This window comes from Anolis sagrei, chromosome 2, assembly GCF_037176765.1.
Source record: "Anolis sagrei isolate rAnoSag1 chromosome 2, rAnoSag1.mat, whole genome shotgun sequence".
In the NCBI taxonomy this organism is placed as follows: domain Eukaryota; kingdom Metazoa; phylum Chordata; class Lepidosauria; order Squamata; family Dactyloidae; genus Anolis; species Anolis sagrei.
The window spans coordinates 251,155,772-251,182,139 of record NC_090022.1 but is presented as its reverse complement, the minus strand read 5'-3'; positions in this window follow the sequence as shown (position 1 = coordinate 251,182,139).

The window sequence follows — 26,368 nt, the reverse complement described above, 5'->3', positions numbered from 1 at the left end:
CAGCTCCAAAAAATCTTAGCCAGCTTACCTCCCATTTTCCTTGTTGTAGCAGCCAGCAGGCATGACATGGGTCATATCATTCACTCATCACCTGGAGTGACACTGGCCAGGATTACAAAGTGATGAGGAAAGGGGGAAGGGAAGAAGAAGACTTGCTCCCTCATCTCCCCATTCCCTTCTCCAACTGCCTCATCATTCCAGCCAGCATCACTACAGGGGATAAACAACCACTGGTGGCCACAGTGACAAGGACAGAGCGCACCAGCTCTTATTACATGACACACAACTACTTCCAGTGGGGCTCAGTGTTTAAAGGAAAGGCAAAATGGAGCATGCTGCTATGGCGGTAACACTGGAGGCTTCCTGTGTTCCACCAGGAACAATGGGGGGAAGCTGGGCATTTGGTCTATTAGGTGAGTTGGGCAATGCGAGGCATGGGGTGATTGGTTCCCCATGACCCCCAACATGCACAGCTGGAATTGCCACAATGCATGGTGATTTTGGTGGCCTTTCTGATAAGGTCACAAGTGATCAGTGTAGATATGCACAAGGACAGTCCCAAATTGAGTGTGTTGCAGTAATCTCATCTAAACTAAATCTGACTTCTAAAGGATTGTAGCTAATGCAGCAGCCACAGTTGCACAAAAACACTCCTTGCCATTCAGGAGGAAGTTTGACTCTTTAGAAGACATGCACACTGAACACATTGTGCTTCCATTCTCTTCCAGGTATTTCTGCTGATTGGTTATAAATCTGTCTTTTCTAGATTAAAGGAACTACAGAAACTGCTGCTAGTTTAAAAGACTGCAGCCCAAACTTTTCAGGTACATATTTTTATGACTACATTGTCATGGTCTTGCTTTTATTTGAATCTGGGATATATTTAAAGTGTCAATTGTTGTTTAAGTGTATTTTGATAAAGATATTTCAATGAGTAAATCTTTCTCCATGAACATACTGATCTTTTCCAAACATTTTCAGAGGGCCTCCTCTGTATTCCATCATCAAGAGGGCTGCAATTGGTGGAGATCTGAAACAGCAATTATTCAATTCCTTCAATAGGGAGGCTAGACTGGACCAGTTTATCTTTGGCAATTCTGTGTTTTGTCCTGAACACTTATGGCCTAGAATAATCTCAACACAGCAACCTTATTTTTTCCCAAATATTTCTTTTTAAAATTTTATTAATGCTTTTGAAAAATTATATTGGAATGTCATTATTGGATTGTTGGGTGTTTTCCGGGCTGTATGGCCATGTTCCAGAAGCATTCTCTCCTGATGTTTCACCTGCATCTATGGCAGGCATCCTTAGAGGTTGTCACTTCACAACCATTCAGGATGCCCGCCATAGATGCAGGCAAAACATCAGGAGAGAATGCTTCTAGAACATAGGCATACAACCCGGAAAACACACAACAACCCAGTCATTCCAGCCATGAAAGCCTTCGACAATACAATGTTATTATTGAAGACAACTTTAAGAATCCTTTTAAACAATATTATAGTATAAAGTGGAAAGAAGACTCCACTGTGGCAGAGTTTTGCTCATAGTAAATATAACACATTGTAGAATCATCTTCTATTGAAGGGGGGCAATAAAATATCTAAATGTGATATCACAAAAAGAAAACTGTAAAAGTAACTGACTTGCACTGCAAGTAACGGAGATTCTATGTCTATACAGTGTGACAAGGATTGTGAATTGTATCCAGCTTCCGAGGAAAATCCTGGAGAATTTTATAATAAAGATTTTGTAAAGCAGGTAAATGTAATCTAGCACCTCTTTTTTGTGTACATTCCAAATGAAAGAAATGCTTGCCTTTATTTTATCTTGACTATTTCTAATGCTTTTTAGTCTCCAGTGAGATCTGAACTGGAAACATAAAGGTAAATGTCCTACTCTTGTGGAGTGTTGAGTTTTCACACTATATAATACTGGTGACAGTTAGTTAAATTATAGTTAAACAAATAGGAGTTTTCACCTCTGCAAACAGAATAAATTATCAAATCTCTCTCTCTCTCTCTGAATCCAAGTCACCTGTCAACCTATGGAGACCAAATGAATTTAATAAGTTTTTCTTTGGCAAGGAATACCCAGTATTTTCCTCTGAAATATAGTCTACAGCATTTGCTTTTCATTGACAGTTTCCATCAAAGTACTAACCAGAACTGACCATCTTAGCTTCCAAGATCAGATGGGATCTTGTACCTTTAGTGCAATCATTTTCAACTTGTGGGTCCCCAGGTGTTTTGGCCAACAACTCCCATAAATTCTAGCCTGTTTACCAGCTGTTAGGATTTCTGGGAGTTGAAAGCCAAAACATCTGGGAACCCACAGGTTGAGGACCACTGCTTTAGTGTACACATCCCATAACTGTAAAGAAATAAATGAACAAAGTACCATATATTTTGGTTGTCCACATATTTAAAGGCAATCCTTGAAATATATGTACTTTTGGCAGCATGAGAGCCAGGATGTTCCAGAGGTATAAGGACTCATGAAAGACCAGGGTTCACATCTGTGATCAGCCATGGATACCCACTGGGTGACCTTAGGCAAGTAAATATTTCTCAGCCTTAGAGGAAGGCAAAAGCAAACTGCCATGCAACAAATATTCACTTTAGATTCATGACTTGAAGGCACACAACACAGAACAACAACAGTAGCCTGTACTCTGTATAGCCTTGATGCTTCCTGCCTGGGGTTATATATATAACATTTAGCAGGCTGCAGCATTTCTTGCAATACATCTTGTTCTCAGTTTCTGTGAAGCTAAAGCAGTGTGTAACCGGCTTGAATGGAACATATTTCTCTTGGTTAGACTGATGGCAAAGACATTTAGTCTTGAGTGAGGGCTAAATGACACACTATGTTAACTGCATAACAAGTGTCTCTTTCTTTCCCTACTTATAAGTGAGCAAAAAGGCCTCAACGTGAAATAAGACCACCATGTCATGATAAAGGACATATAAACCTTTCACATACAATCATTTCTCCCTTAAATTCTCCCCACTCCCCACTTAGAAGCTAAAAAATGAATGTGTAAAAAAATCCACCCTCAGTTGGCACCAATACAGAGTGAAGAAGATATGGAGGGGGAGGGGAGACAAGCTTTAAATCTTTCCTAATGCTATACAAAGGTTCTGTACATGCTCTATGTGCTTGCTAGTAAAAGTAAAGGGGGAATCAGCTGCATATTATGATTTCAACACAGCATGTAGTTAACCCTATGTTATAAAAACGTAATCATCTAACACCAGTTCAATGGGTTCATCATGGGACTGACATTGTAGTATTAACAGAATGGGCTTGGCAAAGTATGGCCCCCAGCTTGCACGTGATCCTCCAGGGTGTAACACATTGCCCCTTGAAGAATAATTGTCTCCGAAATTACCCTTCCTTCCCAAATCTCTAGCATTACAATAATTTAAAACTTTAGTTGAGCATTCAGAAATACAGTGTAGGCAAGCAAAGAAGAGAGTCAGTCAAAGTTATCAGAGGACTGTGAATATAGCAAATGGAAGAGTTGTAGGTGTGAATGATTTTCAGTGCCTCACTTTTTGTAGTGCAGTGTTTCACTTTCTGGGGAAATTTCATGTTGGCAGCAGAATTTTTATTTGAGGAGTAATGGGCTCATTTTACCTTCCCTCATAGCTACAGCCTAGATGAGCTCCTCGGAATGCTCTGATGGACATTGTCCTTCAGATTCTCCCAATTTTCTAGTCAAAAAGAGAGTGACCTAAAGGTCGCAGCGAGTTATAATTTCAAATAGCTTGTGCTCCCCTCCCCACAGCAATGCTTAACTTCAAATACCTTAAATGTTGTTGTGTCTAAATTACAAGTATGATTTTGGTTTCTTTGAAGCTTGATTACATTCTGTTTTATGTTCTAGCATTTTTGACAATATGTAAGAATATAAAATGACTAATGTTTGTAGCTATCTAATCTCTGAATACAGTGCTTTTGATCAGAAGGCACTTCCAGTTGCATCTCCCCCCCCCCCCCCCCAGAAATCTAGTGTTAGGAAACTTAGGGCTTGTATACACTGGCCCACTATTCCAGTTTCAATCAGATATCACTTCCCTCCTTCTTGTACATATGGGCACCTTTAATGTCAGCAAAGGTGCCCAGTGAGGATGAGGCAATCTCCAGTGCTCATTAGAGCACTGTCAAAAGGAATGACACTCCAGGTAAGACTTATCATTCAGTGGACCTGAACTCTGGACTCTCCTGCTGTTCCCGCAGCTCGAAGCCAGATTTTCTTAACAGATTGGTGGAATCCAGGGCCAGTCCAAAGCTGCAATGCTCCAACCCAGTCTTGGACTTCAGTGTTCATGGAGATGAGCCCTCAGAATTGAAAGGCCATAGACAAAGTATAGTCTTGAAGATAGATTTGAAATGCATGCTCTCTTTAAAGAAGATGAAGGCATGATGAAAATAAAGAACAGTAAACAATTCACATGCTTTTATTAAAAAGGGGGCTTTAGGCAGTAGAATCCATGTGCATGTTCATGCAAACATAAGTCTCTTTGTATTCAGTGGAGCTCATTCCCAATAAGCACGTATAGGAGCACAACATCAATTTAGCTTTGATCCTTTTTGGTTATGTTTATTTGGCCTGGCCCAAATACTGGTCCTTGATATTTTGAGTCTTGTTTATTTTTGTCATTTGCTTTCTTGTCTTTCTTTGACTTCTCTGTATCTCAACCTCCATTTTGCATCACTAGTGTCAAGAAAATTAATGACCTACTTTGCCAGTCTGAAGATGAATGAGAGCATTGTAAAGCAATTTACTTGCTATAAATGCTGCACAATAATTAACCATGATTATTATTGCAGCAGCATCTCTTCATAATGTGAATTTGATTGAGAACAGTTGCCTACGATCACATAATTTGCAAAATACCTTTTATTTTTGTTTTTTTGTAATGCGATGCCTTTTAAAGATATGAATTCTGCTCTTCTAGGGTCAGTGATCCTTGCCACTTTTCAAAGTTTAAAAAATGTAGATTGTTCGCTCCAGTTGTACAACCCTTCAGTAATCTTTCCTGAGCTCACAACTCTAAGGAGAGGACTCCTGTCAAAGCCCTCTCTTCCACTAATCTGGTTTTTTTTTGTCTACAAGGACATAGAAATATATTTTGAAAATCTCTCTCCATAACATTTTTTGTTATATAGTTTAATGTCACAGCATGCTTTATTTCATTCATACTAGCCCCTTGATATGAGTAGCTCAGTAATATTTTCTCCACATATTTTTTATTTTAGGTGTTCCAGATAAAAGCTGGTTATATATTTTGTTGCAGTCTGTCATGTGAGGATGTGTTTTTCTCAGTGGTGGGCTACGTGAACAAATCCAGACGCAGGCAACCTAGTCTTGTTCGAAATATTGTCCTCAAGTTGTATGGATTTGCATATGATCAACCAAGATGCTTGTGCAAAGGATTCATATTCCTTAACAAGAGCAGAATAATATTGAGGAAGTATGATAACTAAAACAGAGCTCAGAAAAGTTACTGTATATACTCAAGTATAAGCCTAGTTTTTCAGTCCCTTTTTTAGGCTGAAAAAGCTCCCTTTGGCTTATACTCGAGTCAAGGTTATTTATTATTTTACTCTGTTATAAGTATTATTTTTATTACATTTATTATCTTACACTATTATTACATTTACATTATTTTACTCTATTATTATTTTATTACATTTATTATTTTACTCTATATATTACTGTTTTGATTACATTTATTATTTTATTCTATTTATTATTATTATTATTATTATTATTACATTTACATTATTTTACTCAGTTATTTTTATCACATTTATTATTTTGCTCTCTTTATTATTATCGGAAGGATATGTAAGCACATTTACATTGAAGAAGGTTAAAATAATGGTTTAATCAGAGTTGGACAGTCTTATCTTAAATTACAGTTTTATGTAAATATTTGAAAACATTTATCCTATTAATGCCTCAATTAATGTAATTTTATTGGTATGTATTTTTATTTTGAAATTGACCCATAGTGGATGCATTTTGCACCCTTGGCTTATACTCGAGTCAATACGTTTTCCCAGTTTTTTGTGATAAAATTAGGTACCTCGGCTGATATTTGGGTCGGCTTATACTCGAGTATATACGGTAGATTTTTGTATTAGAATATTCCAACCATTCTAGCTAGCAACCAGATTCTGGGAGGGATTCTAGCAACAGTAGTTTAAAAAGTAAATTTTATATCTATTATTAACTTAGTTTCTACACTAACAAATACCACAAATATCTGGCATTTGTTTTCTCTGGGTTTTATATCTCACTAACACTTTGGCACCTTCAAGTCAATTGTAAAATGTACAATGACATAAATTCAATTTTTAGTCCCAAAGATGAGCCGACATGATGTATTAGTTTGAGTGTTGTACTGGAGGTCAGAGAGATCAGAGTTCAAAGCATTCCTTCCAGCCATAGACACCCCCTCCCCCACATGAAATTGGACAAGTCATGCTTTCGCAGTTTTAGAGGAACTAAAACTGGGAAAGTATGATTTTCTCCCCAGAAAACCCTATAACAGGGTTGATATGAATTGAAGTTGACTTGAAGATGCATACCAACAACTATTTCCCAAATAGAATAAACTTATTCAACAAGTACCTAGTTTTGGGCTATGTAGAAACTATCTCTTCACACTTACCTTTTTTTGGCCGCAGCAGGGTTTTTAGACTTCAGCCATGGAGCCCAATGGCTCCCATCAGACCCCAAAGAACTATGTTAGGGGTGGCTCTGTGGATAAACTTCCACCGTGGTGGAAAAAATTGTGTAAGTGGGCAACAATAGGCTCTCCATCTTTCCATTAGGAAAAATTGGTTGAGCCACTAAAAACAGGCTTCCTCTGATGAGGTGGGGGGAAGCCATGACAGAGCAGAGTGCAGAGTGACATGTTCCCATGCCCCACGCATGCGCCACCAGGATGTGGCAATACCTATCAATTCTGGCAGCTCGTGTGTGATGAAGAAAGTTCCAATTTCCCTACTTACTGTGAAGCAACCACTGTGCTCAATGGAGGTGGGGTCTGTTCCCCATTGAACAGGAAGCAATTGGCTGCTCTTTCCACCCATCCTTGCATGAATGAGCTCCAGTACCAGCGAAAATTGTGACAGGATCCCTGATTTTGTCCGTTGAACTGGAGATTGCTTATGGGAAGACATAGCAATGGCAGACAGTTGTTTCTGGGTCAAAAGGAACTGTACCACATCCATCACAGTGGCTGTTTTCAGTAAGTGGGGATTCAGTGGGTCGGGCTTCATAATACTGCAACTACCATGCTTATATATAGGTATCTCCCAACAGGATTTTGGATTTTTTGTTCATGTGGTAAGTGATCCTTTAGTTTGTACTGAAATCTTATGACCACGTACTAGGGATTAAACCCTATTAAACTCAATGTGGCCTATGTCTAAGCAGAGATTTATAGAATTTTGTAGTGGAAGTTTTGAAATTTGTCCATTTTGTGACAAATATTTTAGTATGTTCACATCTGCACTCTTGCCTTTGCACTGCTGTCATGTATAACAACTTGCTATCACCTTAATATTTATCCACAGAAGTCTTAAAATATGCTACTTTGCTTAGATTCTTAGAAATAGTTTTAGTTACAGGGATCACATTTTGATAGTTCCTGATTTGTTGTCATTTGAAATGTTTGGCATTAGTTAAAGGAGCATGTTGTTAATGCTTTCCAAGAAAGCAGGGGGCAGCACAATATTCGAGGATCTGCACAGTACTATTTATCTAAGGCTGGATGAGGTTCCTACATAAACTTGTGGAACAGAAGGCAAGTGTTGAATCAATGTTTTTCCAGCATTGCTTCATTAAGAAATAGGCAAGCATTTAATGCTCAACATCCAACAGAGAAACACGCCTCTCTTTTTCCTTAGGCATCCTTTTAAGCAGCTATAGAGGAGCCATCAGAACACAGCATTCAGAGCGCTTAGTGAAAGACCAGCTGTCTGATAAAAATCAAAATACAGCTATATCTGCAGTTTGGATTAAATAATTTTGGAAGCATCCCTAAACAGGATGAAGCCAAGTCAGGAGGATACTACTTGCCAATAATCTTTGCACAATGCATGGAGCATTCTGCTTCTAAATGTAACTTTTGTTTTAAAGTCTCTGTAAATATATTGGATGGATCTGTTTCCCTTTCTCCTAAGAGCAAGATTTTAAAATCTCACTTTCTTCCCTTTGCATGTTAAATTTATAGTTGTGTAAATTATTTTTTTAAAAGTAATTATAACAAAATAATAACAAAATAATATTGTCATCTACTTACTTTGACCATGTTTCCAAAGCAAAGAAGATTGTCTAGCTGGATTCTATGTAGTGATTGGCAATGATTCTATCATCTAAAAGAGATGGTAACTCATATTCAGCATAACTAAGAGTGCATCTAAACTGTCCCCAACATGACCATAAGCATTTTGCAATGCCACTTTGGCATCCACATGGTACAGCCTACCAAGACTGCATTGACCCACCTGGACTGTCACATCACCACTGGTACTCCTAGCCAGACATGGAGATCTGCCCAACCTCCTGGCCATTGCCTGTTATGTCCATGATGTTCTAATTGACTAGCAAGATGAAAGGGGAGATCAAGTTACGCATTCTGGATGGTCATTCAGGTACTTGTTTTAACATCTCAAATGTGACTGAGACAGCCAGGTGCCCAGAGAGAGCTCTGTGGCAGTGGTGTGTGCAGCAGCAACACAGAGACAAGCCATTCCATTCCATTGCACTGATCAGTGTGGTGTCCATATGAACACTGGATCAGATCAAATTAGACTCGATCCAGCTGCCCTGACAGCCACAAAGCCCTGGGATACTCCAGAGTTTCCAGCAAACTCCAGAGTATCACCTGACTTTGCCAAAAGTGGGGTGAAAGCAGGTTAAGTTAAGAAAACACAGAGTGCTCGTTGGATACTCAGCATGTGTTGTGGGGACAGTCAGCACTAGATTTGAGATGAGTCAAAAATGGATGAAAACACAAAGGATTAAATTAAACCCACACTTTGAAGAGTACAAACACTTAAAGCCTGCTGCATAGCTCAGCAAATTTGTCACTTTTGCTTTGCCGAGCATTCAGATATATTAAATCTTGAGTTCTTGTCATCACGTTCTTGAAGACACTGGCAGACTTTGAGAGGTTCTTTTCACAAACCAAACCAGATGAACTTTTCAACCCCCTCCATTTGTAATCCTTCCCCTTGTGCTTTTATGTGAAAAGTGTCACTTTTCCAGTAGCCTTAGTTGTATTCCGTGTGTGATTGGGTATTTTATCTAAAATATACAATGAGATATAATGGGCCAATCAAGCAAAATGTTCAAGTAAAACTAATCTAAATTACCTTTTAATGGTGTAATTTATATTCATCTGCACATGTTATTTAATCATGAATTGGAATACTCATTTTCCATAGAGATATACAAATTTATCAAAAGGTGCTGGAAATCATTTCTTAGACTCCCTTTGTTTAAAAGGTAGTTAATGACAATATTTTATACTGAAGACTAAATGCACTGTTAGTTCTACATAAAGCATGCATTAAAATCAGTGGGGCTACTTTAAGTAGGACTAATTGTTGATTCATCCCAGAGTTGACAAGAAGTTTTTAATAAGATGTTTTTGTTGGCATTTGAAAGAAGAAGCTTCCAACAGATATACCAATAAATCTATTAATTTAAATGAAACATTCCTTCTAATATTTTATTACAAGAGTGAACAACCTGTGGTCCTTGAGTTGCTGCTGGGCTGTCAATACCATTAGTTTCATCCTGTATGGCTAGTCATCAGAGCTGATGGGAGTTGTAGTCTGATGTCATAGAAAGTAACACAGCCTTTCTCCAGTTTTACTAAATTATTTTTTTCCCATTTGAACATGTTTTTATTTATTAGTATTTATTTATTTTGGGTATTTATATCCCGCCCTTCTCAACCCCAGACTTAGGGCGGCTTCCAGCTGGTACATATTTGATGCCTACAAGCAACACAACAAAATACACATCAAAACAATAATTATAAATAGTTAAAAACATTAGGTTACTACAAGCAGTTTCTTATTACTTGATGGTTTCTTTCCATTTCCTCACAGTTATATGAATTTTCTGTTTTTAGCCAGTGAAGAAAGACACAAAAGATTTGTTAACTAGTAGGATGGACAAAACTTTGGGCAAAACAAGAAGGCCAGTAAAAAAAAGTGTTAATGCATTATGTTAATTGGTAATTACTAAAAAAAATCAAATTTAATTAGATTTCCATTGGAGTGGAGAAAATTTAACTATTTATGTTAAATTATCATTTACATTTCGACCCCCAGTTGGCACAGCTGAGCTACTGAACTTGCTGACCGAAAGGTTGGCAGTTTAAATCTGAGGAGTGGGGTGAGTTCCTGCTGTTAAGCCCAGCTTCTGCCAATCTAGCAGTTCAAAAACATGCAAATATGAGTAGATCAATAGGTACCACTTCTGCAGGAAGATAATGGCACTCCATGCAGTCATGCTGGCCACATGGCCTTGGAGGTGTCTATGGACAACATTGGCTCTTCGGCTTAGAAATGGAGAGGAGCACCACCCTCAGAGTTGGACCCAACTAGACTTAATGTCAGGGGAAACTTTTACCTTTACTTATCATTTCCATTTAAGTTAAATATAAGGATTAAAAGTAGAATAAAATTGAAAAGGCTATCCATTATTTTACTCTTCCGAACTCTTTTAAACTTGAAATAAAAGGAACTAGCTATATGAATTTTTAGACATTTCATTCCTCATCCACCAAACTAAAACCTATTTCCTTTTCTCCCCCTCTAATAAGTTAATCTCCTTATACTCACTCTTTTTTTTTACTTTGCCATTCCCTCCATGGATCCCTGACATAGTCCTGGGTTTCAGAGCTTCAAAATTCAATTTCTTAAGATAGATGAAGGTTGAACTCAAATGTATCTGGATGCACCATTACTTTGCAGTTTAAAATAGCAAAGTGTCCTTTTTTTTTTGTTTAGTGCATGGTAATCTTGGAATTCTTGTATTGTATTGTAACTTGCATTCTAATCAAGATAAAATAAACAAGGATTCTTTATCTTAAATAGTGTGTGGAGATTACAACCTGGGTATCTTACATCCCAGTCCAATAAATTGTTTTGAAAAGAGTATGATTCTGCCTCACTCCTTCTTCTCCTTCTACTATCAGTAGTAGGTAAGGTCTCAGAAAGCTGACTCACAACAATTACTCATGGGTAATTTAGCTGGATCAAGACCTGTAAGGGTTAATAGGAGACTGTTAAGTAATGCCATGTGATGTAGGCTATATTTCAGAGGAAGGAACTGGGAAAAAAAAAAAAACACCTCTGAGAATTCTTGCCCAAGAAAACCCTATGAAATTCATGGGGTCACCATAAGTCAACTGGTATCACACAAGACAATCAAAGTATAAGGCTGTGTGCATTAAAATGCTTAAGTGACACAGTGTGCAAGCCGTGGAGAACTATGCACATGAAGCAATAAAAAGTGAATAAGTGTGGAGCTTTACCGTGTAAAATGTGATCGACTGTAGCTAGAAATCTCTTGTGATTGAAAGGGAAATATCTTAATGCCTTTTCATGCAATAAAAACCCAAAGAAATTCTCAAAGGACTTTAACTTTCAAATAAACTGTCATTTCCTTTGTAATGAATACATATAAAAATGAAGAAGAAGAGAGGTCAAAAGGTTCATTTTTCTCTTCAAGAGATCGTGACCTCCATTGTTCAGCTCATCCTCAGAAAAACCACCACCATCCTGTTAGGCCGATTTGCACAGAATAAGCTGCTAATATATATTTCCTATGGAAGTAAAAGCTCCTTGTGTGTCTTCTTGTCTCAACAGTGAAGCCTCAAAGATCTCCCCAGCCAAAGATCTCCTACACTACAGGCAGTTACTTTTCAAGGGCTTGAACACAGAGTTGTTTAAGCAAGCATCAACACCAAGAATTTTCCTTACCATACATTGATTTCTAGTTGAGTGATTTCTGTTGGTCTGTGACATGGATTTGGCTGTTTGTCACTTTAGGCTGCATTGGTGAACACACTTAATGCATTTGTCTGACCTATTTAATTAACATACATTATTTAAAAACAAAACTGCTTCTCTGACAGATGTTGCATTGACTGCTAGGCATCTGTGGATGGATTACAGTTGGCATGCCTCTGTAACTACAGTTTCTGCTTCCCTGTTGAGGCTAGCCTTCTGTACACCAAGGTGAAGTGACCTGCTATGGATTACACCATCACAGAATACAAAAATGATATCTGAATCATGTTAATAAACTTCTAAAACTGGTTTCTTCAGGGGCAGGAAGTACTATGGATGGGGAAACTGTTACTTTCATTCTGGAAAAAAAGGCAGTGGGTCAAATTATGTGTTAGATCTCATATGTTGACTGGCATTTTATGTGGGGCTTCTTTTGAAATCAACTTGGAAACTTTACCAAGTGCAAAACGGACCTGCAAGCATCAGGAGTTAAAACCACATTATTCTGGTCCTCTCTTATTTTCTGTAACCTATGCTTCATTTCCAGGTCAGGTTCAAAGTGCTGGAGTTTTTGTGCCAGATCTTGCACTTAGGAATGTTATATAATAGTAATATTTTTACCCACTTCTCCATATGAATCGAGGTGGAAAACAATATATTAAAATGCTGCAGTAAATAGACTGTTAAAAACACAAGTGCCAATTGAAAATACCTAATCAGTTCAAAGAGCTTAATATCAGGTTAAAAGGCGCACATTCATGCATACTCATATATGGAGGAAATAGTTCACACATAATCATTCTGCCTTGCAGTAGGGAACACTTTATAGTAAATGTTTGCCTCTATATGTGAGGATGAAACAATCCAGAACTGACATCATTATTTAGTACCCAACACTAGCCAAGTTGCTTTAAAAAGCAATATCCATTGGATTTCAAGGAAAAACAAAGTTGGAGTACAAATAGGTTCAACCCACAGAAGCTAAACCTAGAGCCAACTCATGTTTTGTTCACACTGTGGATTTCAGACAGATGGATACTCTAATGCTAAAAATGAGCACATGATAGTATTTCAAAGATACATAGTATACATCTCCCCAATCAGAATGACTCATTGATTGTGACATGTTTCTTTTGGGATGAATGACGATGTACACAACTGAATGCACACCTGGACAATGGCACAATACCTCTTCTGTCACCTTGGATTGAATGTGGCATCAGAAAAAAAGTCAAACCATTTTCATAGGGCATGCAACATGCACAATTACATATATATAAGGCAGCAGCAGAGTCAATATTTTTTCTGGCGCAAATACTCGAGGTAGGAAAGAATGGAGAGAAAGCAGACTTGAGTGACTGGTATGTTTTATGAGAGACTCTGTAAGGAGAGGAATCTAACTCAGACACCTCCTTCTTCTTTCTTTCTTTACAGCACCAATCTTCATTATTTAAAAAAGGCCTGAAATTGTTTTTTAGGTGGAAGACAAATCTTCTCTGAACAAGTCTTGTTAAGAAAACTCTACAGTAGGCTTGCCTTGGGTTGCCAACTTGCCACGTGTCAGAAACAACTTGAAGGCACACAGAAACAATAGCAAACCCTTTTGAAATGTTGCAATTGTCTGTCCTGAGGACACTTCTATGATGTGTCCCATATTCTTATAATTTGACCCTAAACATATGAAAATGATAAAGCTTAATGAATAAATCCACCCACCCCACCCCCTTGTTTCTCACATAAACCACAAAACCTATATATGAAACTTTTCGGTGTTAATATTTAAGGCCACCTCTTTGCTATCTGCCATATTATTGCAATTGTCTGCAAGGATCATAAAGAGATAAAGCACATCCATTTTTGAACATGCTCCAAATGGAATGACTGCTTCTGCACACAACATCCCTTTTATCTATTTATTTTAAATTTGGCAGGTGTAATTCCCTCTCAAGGGGCTACTAAGCTTGAAAACCTCTTTCACTTATGCCAAGAAATAGAAATAGTATTGACAGTTTCTGTTTTAAGGGAAAAAACAAATTTAAAGTTGTGTAGCAGACAAATCCCTGCATCTCTTTGATGGCAATTTGGCAGGCAAAAGCGCCTCTGAAGATACTACTAAACCATTGCACTTAATCCAGTCATGACAAAAAGAATAAACATCACACCCATATATATGTTTCCCATGATAGTTAGTGGAAGGCATGAACCTCTGAAAATGTTGAAAATCAATGTATTCAGGATTTGAGTCAAAGAATAGTCCCTTTGATTTGGTGTAAAAATAAGCAGACAAATTTCCAAAGCATAAAATTAGTCCAAGCCAAACTGGGAGTGGGGGAGAGCCATTTACATGTCTCATTATTTTGGCATGTGAAGCAGAAAGCTCTTTTCATCAACCCATGACAACTATGACCAGTTCCTATACTACCAAGATGAATCAGTGATATATAATGCCACATATAGCTTATACTGGTTTCCAAATTTCAAGAAGTTCTTTTTGTTTTTCGTTCTTTTCTTTTTGATAAGTTCCTCTAGGAATATTTTCCCATAAGCAAAATACAACAAACTACAAAGTCCACAACATGGTGACATCTTCAGACCAGTTCTATAACATAATAGACATTATGCAAACTTTCAAAACTTCATTGACTTCTTAATCAGACAAAGATATTTAAAATCACGCAGGATAAAAACTGCAACTATAGGCCACCTAATACAGGGCCGGACAAGAGAGGCAGTACTCCATACAGGCCCTGGGGTTGGCTACACTGCCCATCTCCATCCCACTGTGGTGGCAGGATTGAGTCTTGACTTCCCAATTGGTTGCTGGATAGCTTTCCTTACCTGTGTTGTTTGCTCGTGACTCAGAGAGTTAAATGGAGAAAGGAGGAAGGCAATCCCTCCTTTCTTCAAGTCACATGGACACTTTTCTGACATTGGAACTCTAAGACAAAAATGGCACAGGAGGCACCTCCCTTTCCTTATGCTCCTCAGCATGGTCCAAACTGAGAGGGGCTCAACTGTTTATATCACAACAAGGTGTGGAGCTACTCTTGAACTTTGGGGAGCCTTGTTGTATTTTCATAATAGCTGCTTTGGAGATATGCTGTCTCTGTCATAATGCAAAGGTCACTAATGGAAAGGTGTAATAGAAATTATGGTGTAAATCAAAGATGGAAATTATGAGACTCTCCTAAGGTTGCTGGACTGCAGCTCCCATCATTCCTGAATATTATAGCCAATGACGGGGAAAACTGGACTGCATTTCAGTAACATCTGGGAACCATTTCCACAATTACAGTGTTATGGTTCTATTTTAACTGCCTTGTAATATTATATGAAATCCTGGCATTTGCCATTTAGGGAAGGCTACTGCTAAACTGCAAATTGCAGAATCCCATATGATGTTGCCCTAGCAATTAGAGTGGAATCATTGTGCTATAACTGTATAGTGTGAAAATGAATCACCGCCTCCTCCTGAGAAAAATGTATAATATCACAAAGGACTACCACCTCACCCGCCTCATAGAAAACCTGTTACAAAACAGGAGCTTTTTTGTTGAGTTCCAGGGCAAGAGAAGCAGATGACGGGAACAGAAGAACGACCTACCTCAGGGGAGTGTGCTTGCTCCATCCATGTTCAACATCTACACAAATGATCAGCCACTGCCAGAAAGGAAAGAGAGTTTCATCTATGCTGATGATCGTGCCATTACTGCTCAAGCAGGGAGCTTTGAGATGGTAGAACAGAAGCTTTCCGAAGCTCTAGATGCTCTTACTGCCTATTACAGGGGAAACCAGCTGATCCCCAACCCATCCAAAACACAGACATGTGCTTTTCATCTCAAGAACAGAGAAGCATCCCAAGCCCTGAAGATCACCTGGGAAGGAATCCCACTGAAGCATTGCAGCGCACCCAAATACCTGGGAGTCACTCTGGACTGTGCTCTTACCTACAAGAAGCACTGCCTGAACATCAAGCAAAAAGTGGGTGCTAGAAACAATATCATACGAAAGCTGACTGGCACAACCTGGGGATCACAACCAGATACAGTGAAGACATCTGCCCTTGCGCTGTGCAACTCCGCTGCTGAGTACGCATGCCCAGTGTGGAACACATCTCACCACACTAAAACAGTGGATGTGGCTCTTAATGAGACATGTCGCATTATCACGTGGTGTCTGCGCCCTACACCACTGGAGAAATTACTCTGCTTAGCTGGTATTGCACCACCTGACATCCGCCGGGAAGTAGCAGCCAATAGTGAAAGGACCAAGGCAGAGACATCTCCAGGTCATCCCCTGTTTGGGTATCAGCCAGCACGTCAACGACTTAAATCTAGAAATAGTTTTCTAAGATCTACAGAGACACTCGCTGGAACACCTCAGCAAGCGAGAATCCAAAAGTGGCAGGCTCAAACCCAGAACCTCAATCAATGGCTGATACCAAATGAGAGATTCCCCACTGGGCACACAGAGTACTGGGTGACTTGGAAGGCGCTGAACAGACTGCGCTCTGGCACCACGAGATGCAGAGCCAACCTTTAGAAATGGGGCTACAAAGTGGAATCCTCGACTTGCGAGTTTGGAGAGAAGCAAACCACTGACCACCTGCTGCAATGCAACCTGAGCCCTGCCACATGCACAATGGAGGACCTTCTTGTAGCAACAGCAGAAGCACTCCAAGTGGCCAGATACTGGTCAAAGGACATTTAATCAACTACCAAACTCACAAATTTTGTATTTTGTCTGTTTGTTTGCTTTGTTCTGTTAGAAATGTAATATAATTTGACTGGTTGTGCTGGCACGACAAATAAATAGTGTGAAAGTGCTCTTGGACAGTTCCTTAATTCCCAGTTCTGTTATAAACAGTCTGATAGGTAGAGATTCAACCCACATAGGTACACTCAAGTGCCCAATGTTCAAATGGGTCCTAGATTTTTGGTGTCTTATTTACCTGCCCTTCTATCATATGGGACCACTTGCAGTATAAACATTATCTTCTGCAAAAGTCTGATGTAACAGAAACTGCAAGGAAAGCCCACTCCCAAAGGCTTTCCACTCATTCTGATGCCACATGCAGCCGGTTTGCACCAGAAAAGAAAGCCTTAGGGAAAATCAATCATAAAGGTACATGTAACGTATTGAACCATTCTGAAATGAATGGAAGTTAAATAAAAGCAATATGAGAAGTTCTTCATAAGCTACACTCTTATGAAATAGCTTGCTGCTTCATTTAACATCCCCAACTATTTCATAGTTATTGAGAATCTCTTCCTATCATATCCTGTTTGGACATGGAAAAGTGTGTGTGTGTGTGTGTGTGTTCAATTCATTTATTTGTTCTATTCTTTTATTGTTCTGGACATCAAAAAATTATTTGAAAAATCTAAATATTATTGATTGTGTTAGGAAAGATCACTGTCCTTAATTTCTATTGATTTCATTGCTTAGGCAACCTGAACATTTTTGTAAAATTCATACTTTATTGTATGAAGGTGGTAATCCAGCATTGGTGACAGTTCCTATTGCAAAATGCAGTGCACATCTCATTGCCAGTCTGCTACCTCCTTGCAATAAGCACAGCCCCCTGCTATTGATGGAAAAATCCATCAATAGCTGCACACTGTGTCATATTTCCATCATTTACCTGGTGCAATCAGCCCATTCCACTTCTGTGCTGGCATACCAACACTGAAATTATATCAAGGGGCTAGATTTTTCTCTTCTCCCACTGTCATCCTCTTCACTATTTCCCAGCTAATGGTTTGCTCTTTTTTTACCAACTAAACTGGGATTGCAAAATTGCATTTAAAACCATGGGTTTTTTAAAAAACAAATTGAGCAGCAGAACTGTGGGAGGATGGAGTTATCAGGTTTGATTGAAATGTGGCTGCAAAGCATGGATCAATGAATCAGCACAGTTGTGTGAATGCAGTGAGGTTCAATAGTGAGGATGATCATCCCAGTATGTTGCTGATATCCCTGATCATGTGACAGCCATAGCATAGTGACTCGACATGATAAAGTCATAAAGAAATAGTAACAAAGATCACCTTCCAAAGTCTACCATCCTCCATGTACTGCAGCCCAATTATATAGGCAAAAAGACAAAAGTCAAATAGGTTAGAACAGTGGTTCTCAACCTTCCTAATGTCATGACTCCTTAATATAGTTCCTCAGGTTGTGGTGACCCCAACCATAAAATTGTTTTTAATGCTACCTCATCACTGCAATTTTGCTACTGTTATGAATTTAATGTAAATATCTAATATGCAGGATGTATTTTCATTCACTGGACCAAATTTGACAGAAATACCCGATACACCCAAATACCCCAAATACTGGTGGGGTTGGGGGGATTGATTTTGTCATTTGGGAGTTGTAGATACTGGGATTTATAGTTCACCTACAATCAAAGATCATTCTGAACTCCACCAGCGATGGCATTGAACCAAATTTGGCACACAGAACTCCCATGTCCAGCAGAAAATACTGGAAGTATTTGGTGGGCATTGACCTTGAGTTTTGGAGTTGTAGTTCACCTACATCCAGAGAGCACTGTAGACTCAAACAATGATGGATATAGACCAAACTTGTTGTTTATTTGTTCAGTTGCTTCCAACTCTTCATGACCTCACGAACCATCCCATGTCAGAGTTCCCTTTCGGCTGTCACCACACCCAGCTTTTTCAAAGTCAAACCAGTCACTTCAAGGATACCATCCATCCATCTTGCCCTTGGTCAGCCCCTCTTCCTTTTTCCTTCCATTTTCCCCAGCATCATTGTCCTCTCCAGCCTTTCCTCTATTCTCATTATGTGGCCAAAATACTTCATCTTTGTGTCTAGTATCCTTCACTCCAGTGAGCAGCCAAACTTGGCACGGAAACTCAATATGCTCAAATGTGAACACTGGTGGATTTTGGGACATTTGGGAGTTGTAGTTGCTGGGATCTATAGTTCACCTATACTCAAAGAACATTCTGAACCCCACCAATGATAGAATTGGGCCAAACTTCCCACACAGAACCTATGACCAACAGAAAATACTGTTTTCTGATGGTCTTTGATAACCCCTCTCACACCCCCTGATGACTCCCCCAGGGATCTCAACCCCCAGGTTTAGAAACACTGGGTTAGAAGAATCTGGTTGACAATGTGCACTGCTGCACAGATGAAAGAGTATACAACACTTTAAAGAAAGTCACAGGAAAGCCTGAGTTCAGTCCTTTAATGTGCTGCAGCAGATCCCAATATATCCCAGATCCCAGGACAAAAATCAGCTTTGCAGAATGTGGGGTACATTCTGCCCTTGCTGATTCACTGTGTAGAATTTGGAATGAGGGAGAGAGGGGCCGCAAAAAATGGCCCAAGGGCACAGCTGGCAAGCAGAGGGCTAATGGAAATGAAACACACACACACACACACACACACACACACACAGCAGTTTGAGGTCAGGTTCTGTAGTTAATAAAATCACCCGCCTGGCCTCAAACCAGATCCAGACCAGTCAATCCAATCGCCTGTGCAACAAAAACAGTTTCTCCCAAACCACTTCCAAGCTGCATTGTAGTGTCAATGTAACATGATATGAAAAAGAAATGGTCTTTAGGTCACACATTCAGTGGAATAAATTATGGAAGAAGAGAAGCGAGAGATGGAAGTGAAGGGCTGTATGAGGAACTGCATTCTATCATTAATCTCATGCCTTTTATCATTGCACCAATGAAAACGGGGATGTTTTAATCCCCCAGTGCTCCAACCAATCACTTCATGAATCTCATCCTGTCTACTACATGCTGTTAAAAGGTTTTCAGTGTCTGTGATAAACTGTATTCATTTATTCTGCATTAGCATGCCCTCCATTGATTTAGAGACAAGGGGGCACTGATTCCTTGCGTTGAAAACATGGCTTTCCTACAATTCATTATCAACTTGTCAAAATATCAAGTGTGTGAAATGGCAGATGCTGGACTGTATAGTGTCTTAGCTTTTCTGCACAGGTATTTTTATTTATATTGCACATCAGAAACAAGATACTTTTTGGAATTTCACAGATACAAATAGAGTGTGCATCTGCACTGTGGAATTAATGCAGTTTGACACCACTTTAACTTCAAGGGCTCAATGTAGTTTTACAAACCTATCCCAAAGTGTGCCTCGCATCGCTCACACCACCCACTTGCATGATCTTGCATTGTCCTCATGATTCTCTATGTGAACACAGATAGTCTCCTATGTTCAGGTTTCCCCCTCCTACCACACTTCCTCATTGCATGGAACACCAATAGAAGTAGATGAGCATTGTGGGATCTGGCAGGCTCCAAGCTGGTTGCATCAAGGAATGGTTGTAGGACAGGGAATTTATCTAATGTGATGATGTCCAAGGGCAAACATTCTCTGAATAAATGATACCAAGAAAACTGCATGAAAGGGTCACCATAAGTTAGATTTAAAGGCATATAGCAAAACAAAAAACTGTGTTAATTTCTTGCAGCAAACAAACAAAATGCCTTGCGACACCTCAACATAGGGTTTTGTTTAAGGTCAAGTCACAACTTCTCAGTTTAAAGAAAGGCAGTGAAAAACCTCTTCTGAATGCCAACAAAACCCTGTGAAAGGTGTTAGGATACTGGGGGGGGGGGGGGGGGGGAGGAGGGGGAGGTTGTGACATGCCAAAGGCCAAGAGATTTTATTTGTAGTAACGCCAGCCCCATCAATGGACTACAGCAGGCAAGTCTGCAACAAAGTTTTCTGCAAAAGCATTCAGAAAAGACAAAGCTATCAGCCAGAGAAACAAGCTTTAAAACAAATCTCAAGAATTCTACCTCACCATCCCCCATCAGATATTTTCCTCACTCTCCTATGATTGAAAAAATGAATGAACTAAAAATATACTAAGCAGTCAGGTAGTCTTTGCTAAAGGATTTATTCATGGGCACGAATACATATGGATCATGAAGAGAAAGGTTGTATCTCTTCCCCCAAGAAAGAAGCAGTTTGTGTGTTAAAACCACAACCAACAAAGAACAAGCAAGCAAACATTTAAGAGATCAGCTGGCGACTTCCTGTACTGCTCTACATTTTAGACAGAAAAGCCATTTAGAAAATGACTGTTGGGCAAGCTTTAGGTAGTTTTTAAAACTATGCCAAAATATACACTGTACTCCTATTAGTAATGTACCCAGCTGTGCATCCAGTGTATGCCTATATAAGTCTACTAACTTCATGCAATGACCAAACTCCCTGTTTCCCTCCACCGGTTACTTGCTGCAGCCCACCCACCCCCGGCCAACATTGCATTTACTGGCTGGTAGAGCATTGGGGGTGCTGATGGCATGTTCACAACATTGACATCATCTTCCATGACCACTGAAGGATTTTCCAGGAGCTCAAGGAATAGGCCTTGTCACTGTGCATTCAGTTTTTGGATCTTTCCACTAGCTAGTAAATGATCATGTGGAAGCAGGGGGGCTTCAGCAGCTAAAAAGTATGGTTTTAGATTGATGAGGATATGTTTTGAGGTTCTGCTTTATGCACCATCTCCTTGTTCCAGCCATAATTGGTTGCCAGGATTGGGAGCCATCTAAAGAGCAGTAACATTTAAACAAAGGTTTGCTCACTGCAGTGGTAGCTGAGTGAATTTAGTGTTCTCCCTATAATGGGAAATAATAATTCTGCATGACATGTTGCAAGGCAGAGTTCAGATATTTCCCCAAGACTTTCTTTGGGATTTTGTGGCAGTTGGGAGATATACAGTTTGAGAGAAGAAAAATATTATGGGGGAAAAATAAGTCTAAAATTGAAAAAAGAAAACCAGCTTAACGAGGACTGAGCCCACTTTGCAGCCATACATTATTGGAGACAGAAGTCGTAACAATTACACTGAAAGAAAGCATGGGCCGCTACGCTAAGCACTGCAACATGTGATGACAGGTATACTAATATTTAGTACACATACTGTTATCTCCCTTTCCATCCTCAGCCTAGAAGGTCCCAAACATTAAAGAAAAGTAAATATTGGCCAGTCATGGAATGCGAGTTGAGCATGTTTATGCAAAATACCTCTGTATGCATTTCTCTTGATTTATATAACTTATTTGGAATGTATGATTAGTTTTTGACTAATTCCCATACAAGCTCTATACTACATTGCAATTAACTGGGCTGTATCTAACAGATGACTGTAAAGAACAGGGTGAATGCTGGGAGTGCACACTCATTTTTCTCAATTAGTTTGAGTTGTTGCCCACTGTGGGACTATTGCCCTCACAGGTTATATATTTTTAATATTACTCTACTGTTTCTGTTGTAATATATTGCAATATTTATTAGTTTCTGGTTGTATTGTTACAATACTATCGAGCCAACATTTAATTGGTTTGGGGGGAGGGGGGCTATTCCTCAGTTCCATAACACTGAGTTGCTTTCCTAATTCAAGCGAAGTGTCTAAGGATATAGCCCAAAGCTATGTTTTTAATGGATGACTGCTGTTGGTCCTTGGGTCGTCTGGTGGCAGCTGTTTGGGAAGAAACGGTTTCTGATGGAAACGACAAAACAGGTGACCTATATTGCTGTAAAGACATGCAGGTGTATGAGATAAAAATGAAGGAGAAGTGGGACAGTGATGTAAGTTCCATAAGATGTGTAGCTACATAAATACTTATGCATAATAATTTCTGTTCAAACAATGCCATTCCCTTCAGGAAAATCAATGAAACAGAAAAATCAGTGCACACAGTCTTTTACTACCAGGGATTCCTTAAAAGATCAGAGTCATGAATAAGGAAGGGAAGTTCAAAGATGACAGGGAATCAACCATAACATTCATTACAGGGTGGCCTTTACATGTACTGTATGTATAGCAGACATATAATTGGAAACATAAAGGTGCTGGACTGGTTCTACCATTAATTTGTGTGTGTCAGGAGAGACTTGCGAAACTGCAAGTCACTTCTGGTGTGAGAGAATTGGCCATCTGCAAGGATGTTGCCCAGGGGATGCTCAAATGTTTGATGTTTTACCATCCTTGTGGGAGGCTTCTCTCTTGTTCCCACATGGGGAACTGTAGCTGACAGAGGGAGCTCAACCCACTCTCCCCGGCAAAGTGTTGTGCCGGCCACATTTGCCGGCACAATTCTTTAACCCACTGCACCACCAGGGGCTCCTACCATTAGATAAAGAGGATTTGAATATCATGAAAGTATCATAAACACACACACACACACACCTTGTTTTAATTGTATCAATTCTGCCAAGGATTGAGAGAGGTGCCTGTGAGTTTTCTGTTTTACTTGGTTGACTTTGAGTACAGTATTACCCTCATACTCATGGGGCCAATACTTGTGATTTCACCTAACAAACAAAATATATCCTCTCTAGGAATTTTCTAGGACCTCCAGTGATTCTATGGTATGCTTCCACCAGAGGTTATCAAGAGGTACCATTTTCTAGATCCTTCAAAATGACTCTATGATATCTTCTGCAAAAATCAATTTATTTCAATTGGGTTCACTCTTTTCCATGGTTTCTTGTTTCCATGATAAGTTCAGGAAAGCATCCCCTGGAGTCATACTGCTCTATGCACTTTAATTTGGAGAAAGATAATAGGAGATTTGAGACACTGACACCAACTAATTTGTTCAACTATACATCATCTCACAATAGAGGTGGTGTGCACTGCATACTGCCACATGTCATTCTAGATTCCACTTGCAATGTCTCTGCTCATCCATTGCTGAAGAATATGAGATAGAGGGCACAGGTACAGGGAGACCGCTCAGTGACAACTAGATAACCATGAAAAATGTACAGGACTACCTTTACAGCAAAATTTAGAGTTTGTACAAAGCCTTATTGGCAATATAAAAAAAATGTCCCAAGCACCACTTCAGAGATGTTTAATTCTGTCCATTGGAAATGCTCTTGCCCTGTAAATAAAAATAATGAGAAGGATATTTGGCTATTTACTGGAGATAAACTATTTATTGGTAAAGTTCAAAATCCTCTGACATATCTCTTTAGATCTACTCAACATTTAACAGACTTTTGCCATTTCATAGAATCATAGAATCGTAGAGTTGGAAGAGACCTCGTGGGCCATCCAGTCCAACCTCCTGTCAAGAAGCAGGAAAATTGCATTCAAAGCACCCCAACATATTGCCAACATATTGCCATGACTTTACCCCAACTTATCACCATGAATATTTCCTGGAAGTAGATTTACCCATTTCTTGAAGATTAATCTTTAGGATGACTGTACCCCTCTCAGGAGATTGCAATTTGACCAAGATATTATATTGAAAGTTCATTTATTCAGTCTTGACAAACATATTTCTTAGATATTTAAAAGGGTATAAATATCAATCATATAAAAAGTACTCTACAAAGCAATTATACTAAATTATATTTAAAAGTAATTTTAAAAGCTTGATCTTACTGGCTAAGGCTAAGAGGCAAGTCAGATGAGGAGCAGAGTTCTCTTGTTTTACTGGTCCTTTTTTCTGTACAGACATAGGGGTGGTGCAATCATTTTATGCAGGTAGGTAGCCTATAGAATTTCAAACTTATCTTGTACTTTAATTCCAAGCACTTATGTGAAGCATTGTCCTATGAATCCTATATCCCATACATTCAAGCCCAAGATATGGGGTTTATAAGCAATGAGTATAATTGTAAAGTGAAATGCTGGACCTGTCAGAGGAGGCAGGCTGGTAAGTACCTCTCCGAATGTATTCTCCCCTACAAACCATCAAGATTATTAAGATCATCTGGAGAGGCCCTGCTCTCAGTCCCACCGGCCTCGCAAGTGCGCCTGGTGGGGACGAGGGACAGGGCCTTCTTGGTGGTGGCCCCGCGACTCTGGAACTCTCTCCCTCTGGAGGCCAGAACTGCCCCATCCATCCTAACATTTAGGAAACGGGTGAAGACGTGGCTGTGGAGTCAGGCCTTCGATGAATGAGACACCATAGGACCCTGGATGGAAATTGATGTAGATCCATCTTAATAGGACGACTGACCACTGTAGTTTTATATATAGTGTTTTTAAAGTTGTTTTTGTAATTGTGATATATGATATTTTAATGAGTGTATATGTTTTTTATGGCTGGAAACCGGGCTGAGTCCTTCAATGAGGTTGAGAAACTCGGTATAGAAAACTGTGAAATAAATAATAATAAATAAATAAGTAGGATCTTGCAGATCTGACTTGCTGGGTTTGGGGCAGAGGACTGTTTGGGGTGGGAATATAGCTAGCAAGCTATGGAAATTGGGAAAATAATATCCAAGTTTGGGGTTGGAAAATTTCAACAGAGGAAGGTTATATACTGTATAGGTAGGTATAGAAGCTAACAGAATTATCAAAAAGTTTAACTTTTAAGAAACACAGAGAAACAAAATAGACCCCCCAACACACATCTTTATCTCTCTTCTGCAAGCACCTCAATGACACAGAGATGCTGAGGGAAGAGAGACCAGCTTTACAGAAAGCCACGTGATTGGCTTTCTTGTTCTGATGGGCTGTCAAGGAAAAAAGCAACATGCAGCTGCCCTTGTCAATCACATCAGCCTCCACCCCCTCCCACCCCAGAGAATTATGGACAGAGTATGTTTAAAAAACCTGAAACACCAAATCTTTACGAATCTCTCTGAAAGTGTTGGAGGTTTGTGTTTCGATTCATAATGCTTCAGAAGGATCCCTTTCTGATTAGTAAATTGGAGATTCATATCAACGAATCCTATGAATCTTCAAATCACTAAGCGGACGTCTGAAGCATTGTACACCTTATACGACACTTATTTGTTCAGATCATTTAAAGTTTTCATTGCTACAGTGATGTTGGCTTCTTATGAGAAATTTCCTCATTGTCAGCAAAGTTATGCTTTATGGAAGTTCATTTTACTGTATGCTTTGTATCTCTTCTCTCCAACTCTTCAACCTACATGAGTTGACAAATTCCTTATTTGAAGCACTACTGTAATATCTACTATTCCCCAATGCAATTACTTTTTTTAATTTATTATTTTTTCATCGGCTTACTGGGACCAAACTGCTTGGATGCACTGCTGCCAACTCCGACAGATACTTTTTTGCAGTATATTCTCAGACTATGTGGAAGTTTAGACATGTGTCAGGAGAGTACACCTGGAAACACTGTACACTTAAATACAAATGTTATTAATTGTTTAACTATCTTGGCTTGATATAAGACCAGCAAAACAAAAGAGATGTGTGAACTTGAAGCTGTTGTACCTGTTTACTATGGTTATTTATTCTTGTTTGATTCCTGTTCCAAAAAAATAAACAAATCACTCTTG